Source organism: Erithacus rubecula, assembly GCF_903797595.1.
Source record: "Erithacus rubecula genome assembly, contig: SUPER_Z_unloc_2, whole genome shotgun sequence".
Classification (NCBI taxonomy): domain Eukaryota; kingdom Metazoa; phylum Chordata; class Aves; order Passeriformes; family Muscicapidae; genus Erithacus; species Erithacus rubecula.
Genome location: NW_027635860.1, coordinates 913,133 through 933,828, shown reverse-complemented (window position 1 = coordinate 933,828; position 20,696 = coordinate 913,133). Strand labels below are relative to the sequence as shown.

General features: G+C 40.8%; 1 protein-coding gene across 1 annotated transcript in view; it reads left to right on the top strand.

Annotated features, from left to right (window-relative positions):
- The window catches only part of LOC306814755 (pro-neuregulin-1, membrane-bound isoform-like), a gene marked incomplete at both ends in the record, with an annotated part of 61,917 nt that overhangs the window by 16,012 nt on the left and 25,209 nt on the right, over nucleotides 1-20,696 (top strand). The gene's annotated exons all lie outside the window — the stretch shown is intronic.

Sequence of the window (20,696 nt, the reverse complement as noted above, 5' to 3'; positions counted from 1 at the left end):
TTGGTGGTTCAAGAAATTTTTTAAAGGGCAATCTTGATTTCTGTTAAGTCCTCAGACCATTTTAGTTGTCCTGCTATTTGATTTTTGGAGGTTTGTTTAGATGTCTTTAGTTTGTTTTTGTAATGCTCCTCATGCACAAATACCTACCTGCCAACAAAAGTGCACTTGTCTTTGATGTGTGGCAAAAACTTGTGGAATCAAGGAAAGACAGATGGAAAGTCTTCCCTACTTTCTGAGGCTCATGTGAATTGCAGTTCCTTTAAGATATAGCATGATTTGATGACTAGGTATCTTGCCGGATAGTGAAATATAGTATATTTTTTTCTGCATTAATTTAATTAACTCTATTTTGTTTAATTTCATTTTATTTTGAATTTGACAGCTATTAATTTCTAATATTCCCTCTACAAAGGAGAGACAAAGATGGCTGTATGATTGACAGTGCTGCCACACAGTGTAAGGATCAGAAAAAATTAGGGGATGGTGCTTAACCATTAAACATGTGTTCAACTTCTTTTATCTCTAAAAACCTTTGCTTCTTTGTCATAAAGTTTGAATATAGTGGTGCCACCTTAGAAACTTCTGAAATGCAGCTATTTTGGGGTGAAAGAACAGATTTTTTTAAATGAGATACTAAGTAACTATGTACAGTCACTTGAGATAGGATGGGAAGAGGAGAATACTGTAACCAATTTATAAAGTTGAAGGAATTCAGGTGTGGAAGGCAATTTCTTAGGTTGCAGTTGTGGTTATCACAGCAGGACTCCCAACTCCTGGTCTTGTAAAAAATTAGTCTGACAGCTTCAGCTATCAGAATTTAATTCATCTCTGCCAGACATTAGAAGGCTGCTTCTCCAGAAAAGCCATACACTTCATGCCCTGGTGGGACAGTGGGTTAAAGGAGGACACGCTATCACCTCGTGCATTTTGCTTTATCATTTCAGTGTGTTTGTTTCTCTGAATAACAGTCTCTGGAGAGAATATTTTGCTTTGTTCTAAGAACACAGTGAGTGACCAAGAGGAGGGTCAGATAGCTAATTCTTGCTTAATGTGAAATAAGTTTACACTTCCTAGTTAGTGAAATGCTAATGAAAGAGCAGTGGTGAAATCGTGTCAATCCTTTGTTATAACCTACCACAGTGTGCAGTATGTTCTAGTTTCACTCTTCACATAGGGCACCAATGACAGTGGACAATGCAGTGGTAACTTCAGTACTTCTATGATTTCATCTGGCATGACAAACCCTGTTTCCCATAGTTATATTTCACAGATAAAGCAAGCTCATGGAAATAGGTAACACCTCCCAGAGACATGGCTTTCAATCTTTTGTATGACTCCCAGTCTAAAGACAGTGTGACAATAAATGCCTTATCCCAAACCACTTAAGCTTTCAGGGTTTTCTGTAGTTGCAGTCTTGGTGCCACTGTCTTGCTCTGAAGGACATCTTGTGCTGTCACTGAGAATCCCAGCTGTGTTAGGCCACTCCACTGGGAAATTCATACCTGTCAAACTTCAGAGACAGCATCACTAACATAAAGTCAGTTCTCTTCTCTGCTGGGATTTCTTTTGTTTGTTTCCTTCAAGGAGTTCAGTGAGGTAAAAGGCAATGATGGGTGTAAGTAGTGCTAAAATTGGAAGAAGCTGACATAACAATCACAAAGGAATAAGTGTAACAATTTGTATGGCTTAAACACAGCTGCCAGAGTGGAAGAGTTTTAAGGATGTTGGCTTTAGGTAGCTGTATATTTGTGCATGTAAGATTAAATCTATAAGGCTGGCACTTGACTTAGCATTTGTATATAATGAAGCAGTTGTGTTTTATGCATAAATATACTTACATAGATAGGTGTATTAAATATATGCATGTAAGTGTGAAGGTAATGGTTTGTGTCTGTTTATTTCAAGATGAGCTTTCACAAGGTCATGAACTACACCATAAAAAAGGGTTATTAAATATGTGGCAATCTACTCTGGTGGAATACAAGTCACAAAATCTACTTCACAGATTTCTGTTGTTCATGGTATTTCTCAATGAATTTCTCAAGCCCATTTCACATTGCCTTCAACATGTTGAGGAACCTCTCTTCTCCAAGATCCTAACTCCAGAAACTCCTCCTATCTTTCAGCAGAAGGATTTTTAAATACTCTGTGTGTCCTTAGTGGTGCAGTGGAGGAGCCTCACGCCAAGGTAACTGCCCAAAAGGCACATTGTCAGTGCATGCCTCAGCTGGAAAGTGTGGGCTCCATCCCTAGCTTTCCTCAGGAACCCTCAGTATGTCTGGACTTTTGTTTCCGAGACTCTGCAAATCATATGGGAATTTGTCTTTTGTCTGTTAGTAAGGCCTGGTTTCTCTCAGGTTCTTCCCACAAGGTCAAATCATGGCAAATTCTTTCCTGAGAGACCATTAGTTTGTGTCTGACTTCTTCTTCATACATTGCTGAAATGACACATGCCATTTGCACACCTGAGAGCAAGATAAACATCTTTCTGATCTGCCAGCAAAGCCTATACCATACTGGAGGACACAAGCTTGTAGCACAGGGATGTGCTGGTGTTTTGATTGCAGGTGTTTGGTCACTGTGTCTTCCAAGGAAGTCCCTGGTACTGTCACTGTGACAAAAGCAGGTACTCTAGGACTCCTGTTCCTCCAGGCTATACTCTTTCTGGGTAGCAATTGTGAACATACTTTGTGGTACTGGATCAGCCTTCTCAAAATATTCCCTTTTCTGAGGCATCAGGGTAGTTCTTACTGAGTAAAGGTACATGACAGGCAGTCATACCAGTAGGGCAGTGGTCTGTGAAAAGAATGGAATCTGTAACCTTGACAGAAACATGCATCTATTTCATGGCATTATCCATACTGAAATCAAGTCTGTCAGTGTTTTGTAGGAAGGCATGAGGGAGACAGAGAGCTCAGAGCAAGTATGTACAATACTCTCAACCAACAAAAATTATGAGTGTGTACATGGATACAAAATAATATTTGCATTTTAATACAATAGTGAGTTCCCAGCTTACCCCTATAGTCCAGATATGCTATTCATCTCTGTATCTTCCATCTATTGCCACCAAAGACTTTACTCTGAGGCACTCTTGTGTTAACCCCAGGAGAGACTGACAATGCAAGTTCTTTGTCCTCTTTAGGATTCTGTCCTCAGAAAAACACAATGACAGCTCACTTTCTTGTATTTAGGGGTGGAGTTTCTCGTTTCAGGTTTAGGGGGAAAGGTCCAACAGAGAAAAAAAATAAATTCTAAAGGGAATTAAAGTTACCAAGTGTGAGTTATTCTATCAAGCCTGAAGGCTTGCTGGGGTCCCTTTGGCAGGGAGGCACACAGATCAGGCTTTCTTAGATTATGTGTTCTGGGCTTTCTAGTCCACATTCTTCCCAGAGGAATCTTAGGCTGCCTCAACTGTAAACAGACACCCTGTGACATAGCAGGGCCCTAGTCCATGAAGGGTTGTTTCAAGTTCATGGACTGGCAGTGGATCTCTGTCATGAAGCAGAAACACAAATTTAATTAAATACATAGAGAGCCTGGATCCATTGCTTTGTTTTCATTATGAGCTTCGAATTTGGGCAGTTCTGGTCAACCACAGAGCTAGATGGTGATGTCTAGGGAAAAGGAACAAAGAATAGCAGTCATAGATAAAAGATGAACAGAAAAGTAAGCTATTTTTAGTTTTCAGAATAACTTCTAAAGTTATTGGCTTTGAATGGCTTTGAATGTTTCCAGTTAATTAAGTAAATCCGCTTGATAAATCACTATTTTCATCTTTAAAAATGTAAGCTGCATCACAGAAATGGTACTCCAAAAGCTGTAGGCAGAGTACTGAACACATAAATGTGAACTTTGCATAGATGTATGGCTTTGAAAATCCATCACTGTGTCCCCTCATTAGCTTCTCCACAAACACAGTGGCAGTCCATGGCTGAAACTCAATTTAGACTACAGCAGTTTCTATCAGGTAAATTAAAAGCAATGTTCTTCTTTCATATTCCTATCTAGCAGTATTGTAATAGTGCAGTGAGAGCCAAGCTAAACCCTCAGGAAGAAATTATTATCCTATCCTTCATGTCCACATCTCGTCTAAATTGCCTTTTGGTAACCTCTTCTAATTGGATGCAAAATGGGAAAGTTGTATCTCCTGTGACTTTCATTATCAAAATGTTCCCGGAGGTTCTTAATGGTTTCTGCTGTTCTTGACATTCTCCCCCTGTACAGCAAGGAGAAGGAATCACTGTAGTCATTGCAGCAATTAAAGAGCAGCCTTTTACAGTGTGCTTTTCCTTCTAGGTTTGCATCTTCCTAAATATTTCGCTGTAGCCAGATAGTTATTTTGAGTTGCATCCACCATAGCTGGCAAGTATCACAAAACACCCACTCTGTGGTTTTTTAAAAGAAAGCTGTGCCCTAGAACAATTGTTATACTATACTGTACTATACTATACTATACCATACTATACTATACTATACTATACTATACTATACTATGCTATACTATACTATGCTATACTATACTATACTATACTATACTATGTATATAAAGGCTCTTGCATTTCCTCATAAGATTTTCTTTTCCTGGCTGCCCACTCTTCATTCCACTCATTTCAGCTCCGTTATGGATATACAGAGCTCATAGGCCTTACTGGTGGTTTATATTAATCACAGTATCCAGCTGTCTGAGATCCTTTGGTAAAGTAAGTCCAAGTTTTTCCCTCTGTTTTTTAGAATCTAGATCTGCTTTTTAGAAAAGAAGAAACTTTCTTAGCCTCACAATTTCCAAGCTTTATGAATTCTGTGGCAAGCTAAAAGAGCATGGGGCATTTCTAATCTATGATGATCATAAAGGCTAAACCTAGCATGCTGTGTGAAGTGAGGTTGAGGAGTTAGATGGAGTGTCAGAGCATGTTTGCCCATTTCATCATTTACATGCTTTCTTGTGTCGTTTCGGGCCATGCCAGCTACTTCTTGATTTTCAAGACAACTAAGCAAAATATGAAGGATTAAGTGCACTGAGACCTTTTACCAGGAGGCAGTGTGGGTACCCCCCTGATGGCCTAGCTCCCTTCACTCCGAGCAGTTCTCCCACATCATCCCGAACGACATTGCAAACCCCAAAGATTCATAGGTGTCTTTAACTACGCCAGAGGGAATTAATCATCAAGCTATAGTAATGTCATGACTTGGGCTGAGACTCACTCTCTCCACAATTTGGACCCTGAGAACTGGAAGAAGACCCATGTAAATGGTTTTTAATGAAGAGCAGAGCCACAGTGAAGTGGCATGTGATGTAGATGTAGCCTAGCTGTGACTCAGCCTTAGACTGAGAGCACGATCTGTTTTCTTTCCTGCTGAGCAATGTTGGAACACGTGAGCAGTCAGGCTGCCCATCCCACCTCAGCCTTCTCAATGACCCTGTATTTGCGGGCCAAAAAGCAACTGGCATTGAGCCCCAGCCCTCCCAACTTTAGAGAGCATGGTCACTGCTCTTGAACAGAGATGTGAGATAACACCTACAGTCCAAGCCAAGAGAGGAGACAACCGTTTTCCCAATCCTGAGCATTCAGCTCCATTTGTTTCTGTTTCATTTACTCGACACAGAAAATTCCTTGCTCCAAAGCTTTAAATGTTCAGAATTGATGTTGAGTAAGGAAGGATTTGACTGGACACAGCTCTGCAGCCTAAAGTTTTACCAATGCCATGTGCCATTGAGGTTATCTAAAAGTTTACCATTTATACAGGGGGTGGTAATAGCTCTTCAGAATTTGATACAGTGATTATTTTTTTGAGGTTTATAAAGTGGAATCTGAACTCTAATAGTGATATCTTTCTGGTAATATTGACAGTGATCCAAAACATGACTCTTAATAACACAGTCTGATAGGTACTTAAATGAGTTTTCCCAAATGTCAGCATATTTGATGAGGACTATTACTAGAATGGTTAGTTTCTAAAAGAAAAGGATAAGCCATAACTTCAGGAAGGAAATATTAGGGCGTTTTTTCAATAGTACCTGTTTTGCAGGCAGATACCCAGGTGTGAAATCTGCAGCTACCTGCATTGTAGAAAGCTACTCATTTGATCTACTGGTGCCAATTGTGGCACAAACTGCCAGTGGCAGAAAGCTTTTTCTAGTCTTTTCCAATTAGAAGTGAACTGACCACATGTGATGGTTTGTTTTTTGGTTTTTTTTTTTTTCATGTCTATGTTTTTATATATGATAGCTGAGAATGTTCTTTGAGTTGTAGCTGAAATTCAGTTGTAAGCTTTCAAACACTGACGTCCAGTGCTATGGGGCATTAGTTCAACAGTTTAATTACTGTTCTGAGAGAACAGTAGTTTTAAATGTCTGGTGCTTTCACCTGATTAAATGCACACCCCCCCCCCGCCTTTTTCTGTTCTAAGAAAGTCTAAAACTCGCAGTTATTGTTCTGAATTCCTTAATATTTTATGTTATTTAAAACAAAACAAACATGGAGTGATTCCGCAGGGTGAAATAGGATTGGAGGCTAATCTTGCACTGTACTTTTTGTACTGTTAGTATGACTTTTATTATTTTATTATTTCCCTGGAATGGCTCTTTCCTTCCGTTTCCCACTGGGGAAATATTTGGCTAAAACAAGCTGGAGGCTATGCATAGTTCTTGAATATTTTAATGATCTACACAAAATCCATTAGCTGACACAGTGGCAACTAATACTTGACAGACAGAAATATAACAGTTGTCTCAGAGATTGTGAGAGGCCAGAAGAATCTTAAACACTAATCTTGCAGGAAGGATGAAGAGTTGCCTTGAGCAGAGATGCAGCTCATTCAAATGCATGTCGATCTGTCTTGATGAAGAACTGGTGCTTCAGATCCCTGGTGTAATGAGCTCTGAATCAGATGCTGTTCTTGGCTACCAGGCAAGCTGCATCTGCACAGTACATCCTTGTAACTCGTTTAAATATTTCTCACTTTGGAGTGAACAGGTTAAGACAGATCCCAAGAAGGAATGCTGTGAGGATAGATTCTGTATCTTTTTTGGTGGACTAGTAGTCATGCCAGTGAAGCTGTGATCACTGAGAGTGGCAGATCAATCCCAAGCATCATGGGAGGCAATTCTGAAATCCTCTCCATGTGTGATCAGCCAGTGCATTTGGTGTATGCACTGGTGAAATTTCTTCTTGGAGGCAGGGAAGACAAAATTAGGCATGGATTAGGGACTGTTTAGCTTAAATTGTCTAATTGCATGTTTCTGTCAGATGGAGAGGATTCTCAGTGTCTTACCCACAATGTCTGTATCCTGCATCAAGTATGTAAGTGACCTCTCATGCTGGCAGCAACACTGTGAGGGAATTACACTTCCAAGGTCAAGAGCCAACTGCCAACACCCTACTAATACTTCCAGCCAAATAGACACCTGGAGAGCTAATGTACTGTTGTACTTACTGCTTGAGTTATATGTAGAAAATATGCAGTAAAACTCTAGATAATTGGATGTGGATTGCATTTGCAATTATATGTTCACTGGGTAATATGCATACATCAGAGACCTAATATTCACCCCAGCAAGAGAGCAGAGTTATAGGCAGGCTGAGCAAATGGAGCTTTTCAATTTAAATATGCAAATGAATTTCATACACACATGGGCGCTATTAGCAGATGGTCAGTAAGGAAGGCTGTGTACAGGAGAGAGAGTCTTTCCTTTTAATATGATAAGAATCTGTTTCTGTGGATGTTGTTTCATCCTGAGGAATAGCTTTTATTATCTGTAACTATCTTGTAAAATATGAGATTGCCATTCACAGCAACCCTAATGCATCATATGTGAAGTAGAGGAGGAAGAATTTTATCTGGGTGGAGAAAAAAAGTCAGAAAGAGAGTCAAATATTTTTACTGTCATCAAATTTTCAGAACACAGTGTGATACAAGTAACTCTAGTAGAAACATATTAGCCAGAGCTGATGATTCACACGATTGCTGAAAATTTTGAGATTCCTTAAAGAAAAAGAGAATTCTTTGGAAAGACCTTTGAGAAAAAATGGACATCTGCTAACTTTGAAATGGAAGGGAAGCAGAGAATTGGTTTTCACTTCATTAGACATGCTCTAGAGCTCATGTGCTGTATCCTAGTATAGAAGGGGTGGTGGATCACAGGAAAAGATGGTATAAGCAGAAAGGAGAGGAAAGCATGGTAGTATGAGCTGGCATTTCTGCTTAGCCTCTGTCTCAATCAGATCTCATTGCTCATTTCTTAGACAATGCCATATTCTAGCATCTCCCCTTTTATTATCTCAAGATATTGTCAGTGTGACAAAGTACATTATAGTATTTGTGAGAAACGTTGATTAATAAGGGTCTTGTGAGTTCTAAAAGAGCTCTGCATGCTTTTCTGATCTTTGAGGACTCTTTCTTCTCAGTTCTAGTCAGGATCATATCTTGACCCTCAGTAGCTCTGCAGAAAATAGTTATTTCAAATAATTTTGAGCACAATCTCTCTACACAAGCCCAGTTGTCAAAACTGAAATATCTTGGGCAGAAGTCCAAGCTGTCAGCCAGTCAAACTGACCACATGTGAAGCAGTCATGGTGCTCTACGTACTTTACCTGCCCACAGAAAGAAAGGGTAGCTGACCTGTTCTGGAAAGCAATGTTCGATGCTGGGCAGAATTTCTGCCACCAGCCCATGCTCACAGATGTTGAGGGAGCAGAACAGACAGAAACATGCATCAGCAGGCAGGCTGGCCAGCCCCAGTGCCCACCAAGCCCTGTGTTCTTGTCTCAGGCACAGGTAGCAACTGGTACCTCAAGGACTTGGGGAAAGACACAACAAAAAGATGACTCCTCTGCTAAAGGAGTTTTCTCCTCCACTGTGACCATGAGAGGGAACTCAACATTTCTATCTCCTGTTTTTCTCTAGTTAGATTTGTGAGGAGTCTTGTCTCTTTTGTAATCTTGTTTGTATTACTCTCTGTAAACTTGTTTGGACTCTCTAATTTATATATCAGTACTTTGCTGATTACTGTCCACTGCCTGTAGGCGAGGCAAAAAGGTGCAAAAATAGTCCTCATGGAAAACTGTGGACTTGTTTAATTACCTAGAAAATGTCATCCTTGACCTCTTGTGCTTAACTATATAAATGCTACAGCATGAGGTTTATTAGCCTGGCATAAGAAACATTTGGTTTTGGTAGTGCAGGAGTGTTCCTGCTTTCCATGCAACTTCCTAATCTTTCCTCAAAATTTCCCTAAGAGCTCTATTTGAATGGACCTAAGCAAATAAGTGCTTCCCAGTGCCAGATTATTTTTTTCTTTTCTATATCCACCTGGAAAAACGAAATTTGTCTATTCTCCATACAGGAAAATCTTATTGCAGAGGACTGTAAAATCACCTGACAGACTGCAGAGGAATAATTTGACCTGCTTCTCACTATTCACAAAGGTTCTTCTATTAGCTCAAGAGAGGGAAGGGTATACCCTGACTGTCTGAAGGCACTCCTTTCACTACCCTGGTGATATAAGGTCATAAACTGGGAAACTTTGGGAGTCTCATTTTTCACTCCATGTGAAATGCTGAGAAATATCCCTGTGTCAGTCTTTTCAAGGCTTCTAACTGACCTTAAGACTGGTTACAGCTTGACCTGATCATGGTTTATTTGTCCCAGAGCAGATACAATTAATATGTATCACCCACAATTAATATGTGGGTGAATATACAAGGAAAACAATGTCTTCAGCAGGAAATTAGCACAAGGCTTCTGTCACTGACACTCGCCTTTGCCCTGTCGTTTCACCCACTGTGATTAGAAATTCATCAAATATGTCTGGAGAATTTGCATGCTTAGCCTGCTTTGGAAAGAGGGGATTGTCTAGCTGTGAAAGGAGATTATGCAGCAATTTCCTCCTCAGCACAGCAAGACAATGAATCTGACTCTTCATTATAGAGGAAGGATGAGTAAGAATGGTTACATTTCCTGTGCAGCAAGGGCAACATGAGCCGTGCTCCAGATTCCTTTGGGAATTTCCATGATCATGTCAATTTCAGACACAATGCATAATGTTACTATGAGAAAATGTAGGTGTTTAAATAGGAATTTTTGTGGCTAGGGAAAAGGGATTGATTCACTAAACAATGTGTTTGATCTCAGCTAAAAAGACAGCTCTGCAAAAGCACACAGGCTCAATATTAGTTACTTGAGTTTTAAAACTCGTGCATTAATTACTGACAGCAGCAATGTACTTTTCAGATGGCCCTAGCTTTTATTAAATATTCTCACATTCTCTCACCACTTATGAAAATATTTCCCTCCACTTCCAAAAATATTTTGCTGTGTTTTCATTATGTGAAAGGCTGTAAAGAAGTCTTGCAGTTACTTGTATATTTGCTAAATAAATGGAGAGAGGTCCCACAAAGCATCTGCCTCTCTTTCCTGCATTTTCACATTCATACTCAGGGTAAACACAACTGGTGCTGCTGGTCAGGCATCAAACAGTCTTTCTTTCCCAGGTCTTCAACAGATACACACTCCTGCTCAGATGTTTTCTAACTTAAGAGAGATGGTACATCTGCAAATGCAAAAATATATCACAGGGACAACAGTCGCGAAGATGTATTCTTCTGCCCAAAAAAGACTGTCTAGCAATTGGATGTTAACAAGACACTGGTCAGAGGAAAAATTTCCTGAGCAGCCTTAAGCACGTGTCTTAGGACTTGTATGTGTGTTGCAGGCTGCAAATCCCAGACCAACAATTGTCTCCTGAGGGACCAACCCATGAATTCTGAAATACATGTGCAGAAACCCCAGTGGATGCCCAGAAAGACTTTAGATGCCTCAAAACTAAAATTATTTCTTATGAGGATTAGTCTAAACAATTGCCAAAGGTTGTTCCATGGTCATGTGCTGAGTGGGAAGCCAGGCAGACAGCCAGCATGCTGCAGATGACTAAAATGGAGCATGGGAAGTTGTCTCCACATCTGTCCATCTCCTAGATGTGTTCACCATGTCTATTCTCTCTTTATGAAGTCTTCAAAAAAAGTTTCAATGACATTCACCCCTCTGATGTAAAAAATGTATCATTATTTCCTACAAAGTTGGATAATTCTTTCAGCAAGAGGAACCTGGAAGTTCTTCCTAAAACAGTCTATATTGCCTATGTCTAAAGTGTGATCTCAGGAGAGAAAGAAGACTCCCAAGGGAGAGAAAAGGGTAGCCATGATAGGTTATTTTAGAATAAAACCTAAAACTTCTATTAACACCTTGGGTGAATCTATGATGGCAAAAGGATCTGAGAAGGATCCTGGTTCATCCAGAACCCTCTAGGGTAAGGAATGGAGAATAGATATGTGTGGATGGTGTGAGAAGGTAAAGGAAAATGCCCAAGGCCGCATGGTTGGATCTGATTGTTTACCAAGTTAGGTCCATTTTAAATATCTGAGTACAATTTTTTTTTTTTTTAACAGGCTTCTTTTTTTTTTTCCCTCCCTCATAAAGGAAATGCAGGGACTGCACATGCCTTATTAAAAGATTGCTTGTTTGGCTGGTGGCCATAGAAGAATAATTCCTCTTATTGCTCAATAAATCAAGTTACTGTCATTTTGAACACTCTAGCTGAATTTCTGATGAATACATGAAAGAGTTAATTCTACCACTGTCATGCTATCACAGCATTAAAATAACAGAAGACTTTGGGAACATAAATTGTATCCTCTCTCATAGCACAAATTTGGAGCCTAAGCAAAATCCTTATAAAATTATGCCATTCTGTAAAAGTCTTACTCTTGCTCACAAACTATACAAGTAGAACTGTGGACTGGTAAACTGCAAATAAAATACATGCAGGGAAGCAGTCTTTTGAATTTGTAGGTATATCAAATGCATTTTTAAAATTTTAAATAAACTTCTTAAAATGTTAAATATTTTATCATTTCAGTTAGCACAACTTTTCTTATGTACAATAATAATCCTGGACGGGACAGGAATGTTGGTTTAATTTGAAGTAGTGGGCTCCTTCTCTGGAAGGTTTTTTTGTTGCTTTAGCGATTGAAAGCCTTTCTTTCTAATAGGATTAGCCCAAATAATTACCAAAGGATTTCTCTGTCATCTGAGCACTGTTCCTCACAGTGGTATTAAAAAGCCTGTCTTCAGTACAGAAATAGTCAATGGCCGTGGGTAGCTGAAAAGGTCACAGTTAACTGTTGCCACTCAAACCAGAGAAAGTCATCTACAAAGGCAAGACTGCAGTGTTTTTTACCCTAATCTCCGTTATGCCCAACTGTTCCCATTGTGGGAAGAACAAACATTTGGCAAGAAGCCACTAGGGAGGTTCTGGCAGATAGCAGGGTGAAGTGAGGGACTACAAACCAAATGGTACATGTCGTGACAATCCTTTGCAGCGCTTGTTCGGTAACGTGCAAGTGATCTGGGATAACAAAGCTTTAACATTGCATGTGTGCCAAATTTCATGCTAGCTAGCCCTTTGGTTCTGAATGCAGGCCAGGGTCCTCCTCACTGACCTATTGGGGAGGGAGTCTACTTGAGTTTTTTGGCAGATCACTGAAATCAGTGAGATACATCAGCAGTCTGTGGGAGAAGCTTCTGACTCTTCAGCTTTAGGACAGCTCCTGCTGCTTCTTATAATTTTTCCATTTTAGGCACTTTATCAAGAGCAGTTACAAATTTTGTACAAAGAAAGGAACCCTTGAGGAGGAGAAAAAAAGAAATTGTGAACTCAGGTTGAAACTGCAGAAAGGCATCCAGCTGGGGAAGCAGATCTGAATTAGTGTCTGTGACTTTAACCTGTGTATCTAATCTGTAGCTTTATTACTTGTTCAAGTCATGCAGTGTGCTTCTCCTGTTCTAAAGCTTCATTTCAGGAGTTCTGGTTCTGTGTCCATATTCTGTGCAGCGTAATATGTTGTACAAAGCAACAGAAAATAACATCTGAAAGTCATTTCTTCAGCATTAGTACAGATACCAGTTTGACAGATACATGTCTGTAATCATAGGTCACTGTTTGGTGTGCCAGGAAGTGAGCAATTCTGGCCTGACCTGTCTGATATTCCTTGAAATCACAGGACATGCATGCATACTTTTTCCAGCTCACTGTGAACATTGTTATTTTGGTAGGAAAAAGGCATGGTAAAGGTCTTTACTTGGGGTGCTTTGTCTCTTGGGGTACTATCTGTACCTGTTTCCTCTCTGCCCTGCCTCTGGAGACTCTGGAGACTTCCAGCTTGTAATTGCTTTTGAACATAATCACATTCACACATCAAAGAGAATGCACAACCTTTTTCTCACAAGTTAATTGTTCCTGGAATAATTCTTACAGATTGTCCATTGTTGTCCATCTCAATGGTAGATTCAGATGCATCATTCCTTCCAGCTTCTGTGCTTTTCCAAATAGCCTCTTCAGTTGGAACTCTTAGAAACTGTCTCATTATCTAATGCATGGGCAAACTGACTGTTGCCAGTAGCTACAACTTTCCTCTACACTGGTGAGCAGTAAACCTGAACTTTCTGTCTGCTGCAGCCACATTAATAATGCATAATGTTTCCTGTAATTACATACATGCACAGAGATTACTTTTTTTTGTTAGAGGAGGAAAGAAGATGGAGGTGGGGGGTGGTAGGTGGTGGAAACAGATACAAGTAACTATCAATGCTGAGAAGACCCCAGCTGCATAGGCTTTTAATTAGCCTGTGCCTAACCCTAATAGTCACTGTTGGGATAATACTAGCACTTCTTAAGCAGGCTATTTTAGAAAGGGAAGTGTATTGTCTTCTCACACCTGCACTGCATAGTGTTACTAGCACATATTCAGCAATGCAGGACAAAACATTATCCTTTTTTTCAGTTCACTTGGTTAAGTTTTAGTCATATTTTACTCTTCAAGGCAGGCTCAAGAGAACTCGATGCAGCTGCACAGGGCTGGTTTCTTGATGAAACCATGAACTGATGTCTGATGAAGGAAAGGAATGCAATATACCAAATTTCACGTATCTTTCAAGTGTTAGTAACGAGGCCTCCAGAGAATAATTTCAAATTGGTCAGTGAAGCAAGAGCAAGGAGTTCAAAATTCAAGACCTCCTGCCTTTTACTTCCTTAACTGAGATGAAGGCTTCTGGGATAGGTAGAAATGTTTTGCCCATGAATGAGACCAGCCTGGTCCTTGGAACCTTGGGAGCTTGGTCTTTACCCTGTGGAGTTGGTGCCTTTAGAATGGAATCTATTTTTGTCACATCCTTGTTTTCTCCTCTAGCATGTGCAAAGTTGTTAAAATGTCATTCCTTTGTTGGAAACCCTGAAGGAAGGACAAAGGATTTAGTTTGAAATTAGAAACACTGAGAGGTTTTTCTGCCCTTTGGCAGCTTTTAATTTAATTGGAGCTAAGCAACAGTTAAGCAGTATGCAGACTTTAAGCAAGAGCAAAGCATCTCTCAAGTGAAAGTGTGTATTAGATCCTCACTATTTTCAGCCTACTAAGTAGGCTGAAATCTTGCTCACACTGGCAAGATATTTGACCCCATCTTTGCAGAAGCAAATTTCTGAAGGAATGGGAGAATTTTATAAGGTCTGCCTTCAAACTGTGGTCCTGATCAGAAAGGGATTTAGGGACGCTCTTCATCTCATCTATGTACACACAAGCCAAAGCACAAAGTGCCTTTTGCTTTTTCTTACAGCCCTGTAGGCTTCCCTTCTCCACTTTGCAGCCACCATTCCCACCACAGGCATAGCATACTTACACTGGTGTACATGAGGACAGCTCTGTTTTATTTGACTTTCGCTCTGGGTGCTAATTTGGATGAGCTTGGCTGGGAACACAGAATACAGGGTGACCCCTCTGGACCATCTTTTCAAATAATCTTTCGGAGTAAATGCATTTATTCCTCAGACACCCTCAAGAAGAAGGAAAAAGACAGGCTGTCCTCTCCTTTCTGTTTTTGTAGTCTCACTGCCACTCTGCAGCCTCTGCAGTGAAACACAGGCACTCGTAATGCACCCCAGTGGACATGACCTGTAGTGTGAATGCAGGAAATGCTGCAGGAGTAATGAATCCTTCAAATGAAATTACAGTTATAAACTCATTCTGATACTTATGTATACATGTATCAGTTCTATCGATGCCTCTGATGCTTCATTTCCAGGTTGTTCAATGTCTTGCAGAAGGGATGTTTCCAAAGCTGAATTAAGGACTTGCATCATCCAGTAGCCCATATTGCCCAGTGCTGTTGTATGTCCATGTGTTAAATACAAACAAGTTGTAATAAATCTGCTCTATCCTGGTATAAGGGACTGCTCAGTGTCTGGAGCAACACTGAGTCTGCTCTGTAGCTTTGAAATGCATCAGGCAAATGAACTTTCCTTTAAGGTCTCAGAGCTTCCTCTTTGGCATTTTCCTCTCTTGCTCTTGGCAAGACTCAGCCTGATGCACAAACATTGAAGTCCCGAGTGTGAGAAAAGGTAGCTACCTTAAATCAATTGATATCTGGAAGATGAGATTATGAGTGCTTTTCATACAGAGCACAAAAAAGAACCTGGGTGCAGAAGTGATAAAAACGTGACATATTATGCTTTACATATAAAATGTAACTATGTAATAAAATAATATTTGATTAGACTACTCAAAACCTCATTACTAAACATAAAATCTTCTTTGTCATACTTATTTGAATTCTTAATTTGCTGGAAACTGACAGTTTTCCAGCCAATGCCAAAGGAGTGATTCATGACTTCTATGGCCTTCTGAAAGCACTAAGAAAGAATATTAGACATTAAATATTAAATGGTACTAGCTACTAAGATTCTGAAGCATGATGAGAGCTGTTGTTTTTGTTATTGAATTTTACACTTTAAAATACCATGTTGCTTATCTGTTTCAAACAGTGGACATCTCAATTCTGCTAACTTGTGCATAATCAGGCAACATATAGACATGACCAGAATTGAATCTAACAAGTGTAATTGAATTAATATCCCACTTTAGGATAAGGTGGATTAATTTCATTATTTAGAGGTTTTTGTAGAAAGTTGCTAAGCAAAGCAACTCTTGAAGTGAAATCACAATTTTTTTTCTGCAAGCAGAATTCTGAAATTTGCAGATTCTTAAAGTATAACTGTACTGTAAGATGTACTTTTAAAGTCCAAGCTACAGCTATGTCCTATCATTAATACATGTTTATTTAATGATACAGAAATTCCTTCATGCAGTAGGTTGGCACCATGCCTTTAACTTCTTTCTTTTTGCTTTTCTAGTAGCAAAACTATTGAATACACATAAAGAGTTACTCTATGAAAGACTCTGTATGTGGTCAGAATATTAAAAAGTGAAGTAAAATGTGGTACCTTAAGATTTAAAGCAGCAGCTGTTGAGAATATGTGCAGGTACAAAAATAGTTTGATTTACAGGGAAAAAAAAAAAAAGGTGCAGTAAGTAGAGTCAAGATTTTTCAGAATGAAGAGTATCCCATTGGGATCTTCTACAAGCCTCTGCCTAAATTAAACCCAGATTCAGGAAGGGCTCTGGGTTATGGTTTCACTATGCAAAATCTTTAGTGAAAAGACAAGATCAAGGGACTTCAGGCCTCTGGAGTCCTATTCTCTTTCTTGCAGCCTAGATAGATAGATAGATAGATAGATAGATAGATAGATAGATAATTTACAGGACTAGTATGGGAATTAGGGCTGAACAATGTTACTGCAAGTGACAGAAGGAGCAGAAAAAAAGGAGAGATGATGAAAAGAATGATATTGCTGCCTAAACTGTTTATCACTAAACCATTCCACTATGCTCCAAAAATGCTTCTCAGTTCCTGAATTAGGCTCTGATTCAAAAAGGCACTTAGATATATGATGTGGCCCATTTCTAATCAGGAAGGCATTTCACCACTTGTTTAACTCCATGCATGGTTAATTATTTTATTAACTGGGTGTCAATGAGGGAGGGATAATCCCTTGATTCAGTGATTTCAGGACCCTGACTCAAATTATCATTGTCCAGTGACTCTGCCAGCAGTCGGAGCACTGTGATTACAAAGGCTGACAGCACAAAATCCTGCCTAGCTAAGCGTGTGCCAAGTAGCAGAATTGCCACTGTCCAGGGAATACTCGTGAGGAATTTTTTCTGTCTGAATAAAGTGGTTCAAAAGCAGGAGTGCAGATGCATTTGAACACTAAGGTAGGTGGGAGTGAATGACCAAGCCTGAGGCCTGTGGCTGCACTGCTGCTCCAGCTCATTGCCACAGTGTGAAAATAAATGATCAAAGCGGCCCCAGTGGGCTTGTTAGAGACTCCAGTGTGAAAGGGGAGTCAGACCTGGCAAAAAAACCACAACTCCCAAACAAACAAATTTTAAAAACATCTGAATTGCATACGCTTCTGCCCTAAGGTAGAAGAGCCTACTAAAGTGCATTATTTGTCTTTATACCTCTTGAATGTTCCTTTACCACATGGTCGAGATAATTGTCATTAGCCTGAACAGTGGTGGGGGCCATCCCAGTTTTGTGATTTAGCAGAGATTGGGGAAATGAGTCAGAGCCGTTGATGAAAAACCCTGACATTCATGGTTTGATGTCCTATTTCTGTGCCTTGTGTAGTGCCACTAGCTCTGCTTTAGAATAGGATGAAAGAAACTCAGTGTCTTACATTTCACTTGAAGATGAAAAGACTCAGAACACCTTTTTGGTTTCCCTGAAATAACAGCCCATTTTATGGCAGTTTTCAGCTTCAATTACTGTAGCTATTTAAGGTATATACTTTTCTCAGAACAGCCATTGTAGTTTTGTTGATTTTTTCAAATCACTCTGCACAACACAGCTACTGGACTTACAGAGTGTAAATGCTTGGTGTATATCTGTACATGTGATGCCCACACAGAACATTCTGCTACAGAGGCATCATGAGCTCTCACAGATGTTTTCAGAATCATTGCTGTTTGTATACTGTTCTTCAGACGTTTCCAAGAAACATACTAGTGTGAGGACCTACTTCTGACACACCAGCATCCAATACAGCCAGTTTGGCTTGAGGATACGAAGAGGGTTAGAACAGCTTGTTCATGTCCCCATCTTCCGTGTTGTCTGAGGGCAGGGAATCTTCCCACAGCAACCCTTAATACTAACCAAATTAAGCACACTAATGATTCCACTGACATTGACATATTTAGCCTCATGTCTGTGCCTGAATATGTGCTTAGTTTTGATGTTCATCTTGTCTTGCCTTTTCTTAGAGGCTTGATGTTTCATGTCCTCACTCATATATGGCTACAAATGGGCAGAGGGTTTGAAACAAATAAAGGGAAGAAGGTGATGGAAATGAGCAAAAGCATAAAAACAGCACCATCATCTGTGTTATTTTTGCTTTACATCAGATGAAAAATAGGGTGTCTGTGTGGAAGTAGCAGTTTATCCCATTTTAACATTTGGAGTTCCCATGACAGGACCAGTTTAGAAGCAAAATGAAGTTTTCTCCTTGAGCCATTTGAGCTGACAAATGAGGTTCCTAGTAAGGGCTTTTCAAAGGACTCAAAAAATGTTGGCATCAGCCCAAGGGAGATGGATTATGGAAGGAATATTGGTGAAACACTAAAGAACGAATAAATGAATCATTTTGTACCACGTGTGATGGTCCACTCTTCTCACACCATGACTGCTGGCAGTGATGTCGCTCATTGGGCCTGATCACTTGCTTTGGGTCACTCCTCCATCTTTATATAGTGCACTTATTTAATTTGAAGAAAGTGCAATCAATAAAAAGCGATCCTTTTATCTACCTCATCAATCTCTTCTTAATGAACATGCACTTTTTTTTTCTTAGGTTCTTGGTTACAAGCTTTTAATTTCTCAGTGTATGGTAGAAAAAGGGATGCAATCAAACACATGATTGAGCAATTGGTGCTGCATGTTGCTGGTTGCTTCTTATTGAAGAATGGGTATGTTCTTAAAGGAAAGCAGTCTTCTGGGGGAGGTGGTGCAGATCACTTGTCCTGCTTTGATATATGGTCCTCTGAGTATTCTTTCTTAACTGTCATACAGCAGAGCCATGAATAACTACTTGTGAAGAGGTTTTTTAATTTCCTAATGTCCCAGCAGTTGCAAGACAATAGATAATTCTTACAGAATCTTTTTGTGGACTATTGAGACTTTATTTAAAGGGGATAGATATCTGAAATCCAATGGCTTCCATGAGAATAAATCATTTAGCATCCTTTCCAGAACTTTCAGCAGGTTTGGGTCTTATTATGACAGAAGGGTCAGTTGAGTTAAATGGTACTTGTGCTCTAGTTTGCAGGATGAAGTCAGTCATAGTCACACATCTATTCACATCTTCGTGGCTGGCCAGAGAAAATGGTCCTCTGCAGTTTGGTAATATGGAGCCCATCTCCTTTCAGCACCCATAAAAGTGGTGTTTCATGGTATTTCCTTAAGACTTTTTGGAGTGAAACTTTGCAAAAAAATCCCACTTGATTCTTTGGGAAAACACTCAATGAAATAAAATTACAGTTTTCTAAGAGCTTTGGTTTCAACCTGTTATTTGGCAAGATTTCCAATCTCAGTCATAGATTAGCTTCATTAACGTAGACTCAAACTGCATTTTCCTCTAAGCCAGAGACCCAAGGTATGTGGGAATCAGGAATAAATCTTTGCACACTAAACTGACCTTACTGCAAGCATGCAAGTAATTTCCTCCCTTATCCTGCTGTATATACCACCAATGGGCTACCCCAGTAAAACTTTGTTACCTTCAAGGTCACGCTTCCATTTGATTTCTTTCAGGGTCTCCCTTCCAATGAGCCAGTTGCTGACTCTTCCCAGCCACTCGTCTCCTTCAGCTAAGGCAGAATCCGTGTCTAAGCACAGCACACCACTGCTAGTGTGTTACAGAAATGTGAAAAGCTCAAGCCTGCAACTGCAGGTTAAAGCATTTCTGCATTGTTTTGGGGGCAAGGGGAACAGAAAAGACTCCTAAAGTTAGCAAAATGTACCTTCAGTTTATACTTTTATCTTCAGGCACAAAAGCGAGAGACCATCATCAATCAGCTTTTACTGCAGCCTCGAGGACTGCCTCAGAAAGTAAAGGCTCCGGTAGCCCCGACGCGGTAGAGAGCGCGGGGTTTCATTTTGGTCCGAAAGGTGCCGCGAGGAACCGGCCCGTGAGATATAGGATTGCAGTCAGTCTGTGATCTGGCCCTGGCTTCGGCCACCTGTGGAGCGGGGCCAGGGAAGCTGGCCGGCCGATGATTCAGCACCTCCTTTCGCCACTCTTGGCGAGGACTAGCGGGAGCCGCCAGGCACCCCGAAGTTGGGCCAGCGTGCCGGGTGCCGCCCCGCTCTCCTCGCCGCTGGCCCCGCAGCCCTTGCGGAGCTGGGGGCTGAAGCAGCTCTGCAGGCTTCCCTGCGGAGGAGGAGGAGGGGGTCTGGGCAGAGCCGGCTGCGTGATGCTGAGGCAGGCAGGCTGCGCGCCAGGGCTGGAGGTGCGGCGGGGGAAGGGACCCGCAGCGGAGGAGGGCACTGCAGCCTGGCCGGGAGCCAGGGACCGCGGGCACGCTGCGGCCGCGGAGCCGGCGGGGTGCGGGTGCGCCCGCCCGCTGCCGGGAGGAGCTGCTGCCGCGGGCTGGGCCTGCCGGTGCAGCAGCAAAAGGCAGGGAGAGATGCTGCCCAGCCTCAGTTTAGCCAGCCGGGCTGAGGCAGGAGTGCTTTGGAAAAGCCCATTC